The sequence below is a fragment of the Dreissena polymorpha genome, chromosome 8 (genome assembly GCF_020536995.1).
Source record: "Dreissena polymorpha isolate Duluth1 chromosome 8, UMN_Dpol_1.0, whole genome shotgun sequence".
Taxonomy (NCBI): domain Eukaryota; kingdom Metazoa; phylum Mollusca; class Bivalvia; order Myida; family Dreissenidae; genus Dreissena; species Dreissena polymorpha.
This window is the reverse complement of record NC_068362.1, coordinates 30,774,612-30,781,201: the sequence shown is the minus strand read 5'-3', so window position 1 is coordinate 30,781,201 and position 6,590 is coordinate 30,774,612. Positions and strand designations below refer to the sequence as shown.

The 6,590-nt window shown below is 34.2% G+C and overlaps 1 pseudogene; it reads right to left on the bottom strand.

Annotated features, from left to right (window-relative positions):
- Window positions 1–2,254: 2,254 nt before the first annotated feature.
- The window catches only part of LOC127840422 (uncharacterized), a 10,908-nt pseudogene continuing 6,572 nt past the window's right edge, over window positions 2,255–6,590 (bottom strand).

Here is a 6,590-nt window from a genome sequence, read left to right as displayed (position 1 = left end):
TTTAACAGAAACGCTCAAATACGACATTGCAACAAAATAGTAAACTAACGTTCATTTTATTTCTTTACCATTAGAATTTAATATGATTGTTATTGGTACTTTTACAACTGAGTTCACAACGTAACATGTAAAATAAGTCATTCAGTTCTTTACACAATATCCATGAATTACTAATACAAACAAAATAATACCACATTTTAACCAAATGTCACTTTTTATCATACCGCTGCATTTATATGCTTGATATAATAGTGACTGAAAAAAACAACAGGTTACTGCCTGATCTTTTTGTAATATATCAGCCTCGCCGGTATATCATTCTAAGCCTCGCCTGATATATTACAAAACGTTATTCTCTTTATATCAGTTTAAAAGGAAGTTCTTATATCAGTCGATGATAGGAGGTAGGTCATATTACTCAGAATCAACTATAAAGTAATCATTTTTAGTAAATTCGAATAAGATTTAACAAAACAATTAATTTGATACCAATGTAAAATATTTTGAACACAAAATTCAAGAGAAACAGAAAAAAAACTTGTTTTACTAATATTAAGCGCAAGTGATCATGATGTCATTATAAACACGTCAAACGACAACAATCATATTATTTCCCGCTAAAAATGAAGATTTTTTTAGCGATTTTTTTCATTTTGTTAACGAAATCCGGGGACGTAAAGGTATAATAAACAGAAAAACAAGTTACTGCCTGATCTTTTTGTAATATATCAGGCTCGGCACGAATAAAATAAAGGCTCGGCAAGCCTCGCCTTTATATTATAAGCCTTGCCTGAAATAATACAAAAAGATCAGACAGTAACCTGTTATTCTCTATATATTATATGAGTTTATTTTATAAATAATAGAATAGTATGACGATATATCAACTTCATATCGTAACTAGTAACTAGTATGTGCCTCATAATGATCGTCTTCACTACTGTAAAATTGACTCGCTAATCTACAGCTTTATCGTTATGATGCAATGCAATCTGACTTCGCCTTGTACAGCCACAATGCATGCGTTATCGTAATTTCATATTATTTGCTGAATGTAATTACCATGCTAATAAAACGACATGTGTTCATCTAACGCCCGAAGTCATCTGTTTCTCCATGTTCAATGTGAATGAGTGAGGATAGTGTATGCAGTTTTGTACGATGTGTATATGAGAGTAAACCTACGCTATGTCATAGTATATATGCGAGTAAACCTACGCTATGTCATAGTATATATGAGAGTAAACCTACGCTATGTCATAGTATATATGCGAGTAAACCTATGCTATGTCATAGTATATATGAGAGTAAACCTACGCTATGTCATATTATATATGCGAGTAAACCTACGCTATGTCATAGTATATATGAGAGTAAACCTACGCTATGTCATAGTATATATGCGAGTAAACCTACGCTATGTCATAGTATATATGAGAGTAAACCTACGCTATGTCATAGTATATATGCGAGTAAACCTACGCTATGTCATAGTATATATGAGAGTAAACCTACGTTATGTCATAGTATATATGGAAGTAAACCTACGCTATGTCATAGTATATATGAGAGTAAACCTACGCTATGTCATAGCATATATGCGAGTAAACCTACGCTATGTCATAGTATATATGAGAGTAAACCTACGCTATGTCATAGTATATATGAGAGTAAACCTACGATATGTCATAGTATATATGAGAGTAAACCTACGCTATTTCATAGTATATATGAGAGTAAACCTACGCTATTTCATAGTATATATATGAAAGTAAACCTACGCTATTTCATAGTATATATGAGAGTAAACCTACGCTATTTCATAGTATATATGAGAGTAAACCTACGCTATTTCATAGTATATATGAGAGTAAACCTACGCTATTTCATAGTATATATGAGAGTAAACCTACGCTATTTCATAGTATATATGAGAGTAAACCTACGATGTGTGATAGTATTGATCAATTGTGGGTAAGAAGTTGGGAGCCAAGCATTCTCACTTAATCATCTTTTAAGTTTCATGAAGTGCACGAGATAAACATGTTTACAAAGAATCTTAATATTAACGGTGTATGCGATTAATATGTTTACCGAGATAGTTTAGAACTTGAACTAGGCCGCAATTGAAAATTAAAAAGCTTTACATCTTAAGTGCACATGTTTATACCATAACTACGAGCATTTTTCTACCTGTGAAGGTATCGAATTTAATCGGGATGGTTTATAAGCTGTGTCAGGGGTTCAGACAAGCCTACTCGGTAGAACACTTGATTGCGGGATGTCCCGGGTTCGAGTACCTGTCTGGTTGCACACTTCCTCCACCAGGCAACAATATGTCCATCGTGGGACTATGATAGCTCTCAATAGCATGTGCCTGTGGGTTCATCAAGTTCAGTTGTACCCCGTGCTTTGTAACTAATATTCAAGGATGAATATCAACTTGGTAGGGGAGCATGTCACGGTATTGAACTTAAGCGTGATAGGTGTAGCGGCTCGGTTAGCTAAAGTCGATAGAGCACTCGCCTTGTTAGCGGGAGGTCCCGTGTTTGAGTCCCGGACTAACAAACTTCTAACCTACCTGCGAAATTTTACATTAGTAACTATAGGTAATGTGCGAATAAACTGAACCATAAAACAGAAGGAAGCAACCACGTTGAGCGGTTGAACATACACGCCGCAATGTATTTATGAAAGAACAACGTATGTGTATAGCCAGCAATGTGAACCATTGAGTATGCTATTTTCTTTTTAAGTTTCAAACTATATGTATTGAGTGACGAAGTTGACTAGTCACCATTCGAAGTAGCCTTCCAATAACCTACAAATTAATGAATCCGAAGTGTGTCATGCTAATAAAACTTGAACTTTAAAGTGAACGAATGGAACTCACGTCTTATGTTCAATTCATTGACAATAATGGAAATACGCAGAAGTATGTATTGTTCGTAGCTTGACCCGGATGTTTCTAAAGACAGTGCCGAGGTTTGGCTCGAAGTTTTTATTTATCACCAGATATTGTTCGATTATTTACATCCATTCATTAAAACTAATGTGAACATATGAGCAAATAGTACGGAATGGTGGAGTGTGATTCCTGAATCAGTTTAATGTTATAAGACGCGTCAACATGCCAACGTGGAATACATAATGGTCATTAAATTAGGTAGAAGCTGCGATACTTGCTGCGTCTTTCTGTTGAGTTATTTTTTCCCTGAAAGTTCAACAACTCTTTTATTTTATACGAAATAATAAGGTAAAACGTCAGAGAAACAGAGAAGCACATTTTGTTGTTTAATCGATATTCTAATTAAACTGCATGCATGTTGATCATCGAAGTAAATGATAATATAATTATAGCTCTTTGTGTTATACATGATTTTAATGAAATGCGGGATTGGTACTTGATTGCGAAGATATACGAATTGTAAAACATTTGCACTCTTGTTCTGAGTGATATAAACTTATTGTCAAATGAGCTATTAAGAACTGTAAAGACCTACTGATTTGAATACTAATATCCTATGACCCTGAATTGATCAATTAAAATGCAACAATGACATAAACCACATCTGTACACAAAACACAATTGTAACAAGAAATGTGTGCCCCCCCCCCCCCAAAAAAAATAAAAATAAAAAACACACACACAAACCGTTCCATTACAAACATGATGAACAAAGTAACAATATCAGTCAGTTTAAGCAAAGTGTCACTGTGAAAAGAGGCAATTTATATTTAAAAGTAACTCATCATTAACAATTTGAAAATAAATGCCTTTTAGGCTACATTCTTATTCATTGTTCTGGATGTATTTCAGCAAACACCGGTGTGATAGGAAATGTATGTGTGACATGGGTAACAGCCCAGAAACCTTCAAAGGAAACAACCAACGTCTTTTGCCACTCTCTTTAGACAGGAAAGGTAACACTTGGATGATCACCCTAGTATAAGTAACTGTAAACGTTGTTTACTTTAAATGGGCCTTTTCATAGATTTTTGCATTATTGAAGTTTGTCATTTAATGCTTTATAATGATAAATGTAAAAATTGGATCTAAAAAGCTCCAGTAAAAAAATCAAAAATAAAATGTAAAAAAAAACAAAAAAACCTCAACAGGGCTCGAACAATTGGCCCCTGGAGTCCCGGTGGTAAAAGTTTAACATTTAGACCATTAGGCCATCCGTGCTCATAGAATAAAGTATGCATTTTATACAACATAAACAATCGTAGTTTCACAAAATATAACGACAACAACATAACTTTCCAAATTATTCAATCGTTTCGCGTTGCAACGATTTATAATATTCAGGTTTTTAAATCTAACGGATATTTTAGAGAATGGTTTATGTTAAGTATTACTGTTTTCCTCACAAATATTATAACTAAAACGAACATTTGCGTATCTGAAACAACTTTTTAATGTTGTCAATTTACCAAAACGTGGAAAGGCCCTTTTAACACTTCGCCATTAAAAGCAAAGTGCATATGGCTTTTGCAACCAGCTTAACCCTTAAGCGCTGGAGCTGAATTTTAAAGGCCTTTGCAAACAGTTGGATCCAGATGAGACGCCACAGAACGTGGCGTCTCATCAGGATCCAAACTGTTTGCTATTCTGATAGTATTCTTTGAAAAAAATCGAAAGAAAATGCTAATTTTAGAATTCTGCAGACGACATTTTATCAGACGACAAATTTCCCAGCATGCAAAGGGTTAAAACCAGCCTGAGAGTAACTCGCATTCTGTGCAGGTTGTATGCTATTGGCTTCTCATCAGTATCTCAGGCTTGAAAAGGAAGCCTTTAACTAGAATTCAGTAAGAAAGGTATTAATTAAATGTAACTTTCTATGGGACAACACATGCGGCACAATACGTTCTAAGTAATAAAAGGGGTTAGTGGATTTACATGGGTATAAGTAATATTCCATCTCGGGCCTACATACAAATATTAACATAAATTTGAAATCTTATCAATATATTATATGTTTAATTATACAATCGCAGCTTACAACATTAATTTATCAGTGGTTAAATGTCCAATGAAGATTTAGTTGGTTGGCTTATAATTCAATGGTGAATGATACATTTTTTAACCTCAAATGATTAACATGGTGGCCCATATTCTAGATAATCATCACAATTTAAATTAGTGTATTATGATATTGGCATTTATTTCAAACTTATTGGTGAGAGTATCTGGAGTTGAAAATGTTCGCTAAATATTTTATGTAACGAAACTTAATAGCTACGCGCACGTGCTAACAGGGACCATAGCACAAGAATTTGCTTCGCGCAACGAAAATATACTGACGTTAAGTAAATATACGTAAAACTCATTTTATTTTTCTATCATACAATTATAACTTGTACACGCTATACCGTACACTATCAATAGAGGTTGTTACTTTCGAGGATCTTGAAGGGTAATGACAACCGTGCATTTATTGCAGACAATATTTTATCATTCATGAACTTATTATGGACAGCGACCTTGACAGAAAGGGAGAGGCGAATGCGTCGACTCGAGATGTTGTTCAATTCGGATATCCGCAGCCAATTAGAGTCTAGTCCGAATATGAAGAACGCTGAAAAAACTAAGCGACTTCCAAGTAGACCCAGACCTGTGATAAGCATTGACGAAGTGTCGAAAGTAGAACAAGCTCGGTTGCTTAACACGTGCTTGGAGGACATTATTTCAACATCGGTGTTAATGGCTGATAATCGTCCTCAGAGTGATTTAAAAACCATTTCCACTAAGAACAATAATGCTAAATGTAGTCCTGTACTTGGTATGTGGTACCCGTTTGCAAATGGAGGTTGAGGGCGTTTCTCAGTGGAATTGAGTTTATGGGTTTGTAGACGTTCAAAAAAACCTAGGTGCTTGTCTGGCATCATGCCACGTTTTTGCAATTATCGATTCAAAGATGGCCGCCATTGACATAATACAATTTGTACTTTTATCTACCGTAACAACAATATACATATATAATAAATATATATACTGACTAAATATGGTGTGCAGGATAAAATTATGTAATCAATGTATCTTTTCAAAGTCAGAATGACCTTAAAACGGCATTTACAAGGTCATTTTGTCATTTATACCGCTCAGTCCTTTGATTCGTTGATTTGCTGAACTGACAGCTTCAATTTTACTAAAATGTAATGCTTATTCATGCAGTTTTAAATTGTCAAATGTTTATTTGCATATGGTTTTTGTATTAAAATCAATAAAAATATGCAATAAAACCATTCCTCTTAATAGATAGTCATTTAATTTTTATGCTTATTAGTGCATTTTGATTGCTTAGATTGATCCGATCATTTTATTTACAAAAGCGGGAGGGAAAGTCATGGTATAGTATTGCGAAATGCGAGTCTGTTTACCACAACATGCTGGCTGCTATTTTGATAAACTTTGGTTTATTTAGTATGTTCCCATGTAAAATGATGCTTAATTAATTGGCTTTGTTGCTTTGATTCTAGTATTAAATGTTTACATTTCAACGATCTCTGTTTATCAGAGAAAATGTCAATACAGTAGTATCTCTTTTTGACCGCCAAGGATGGTTTTTGCAGTGTTGCAGGTG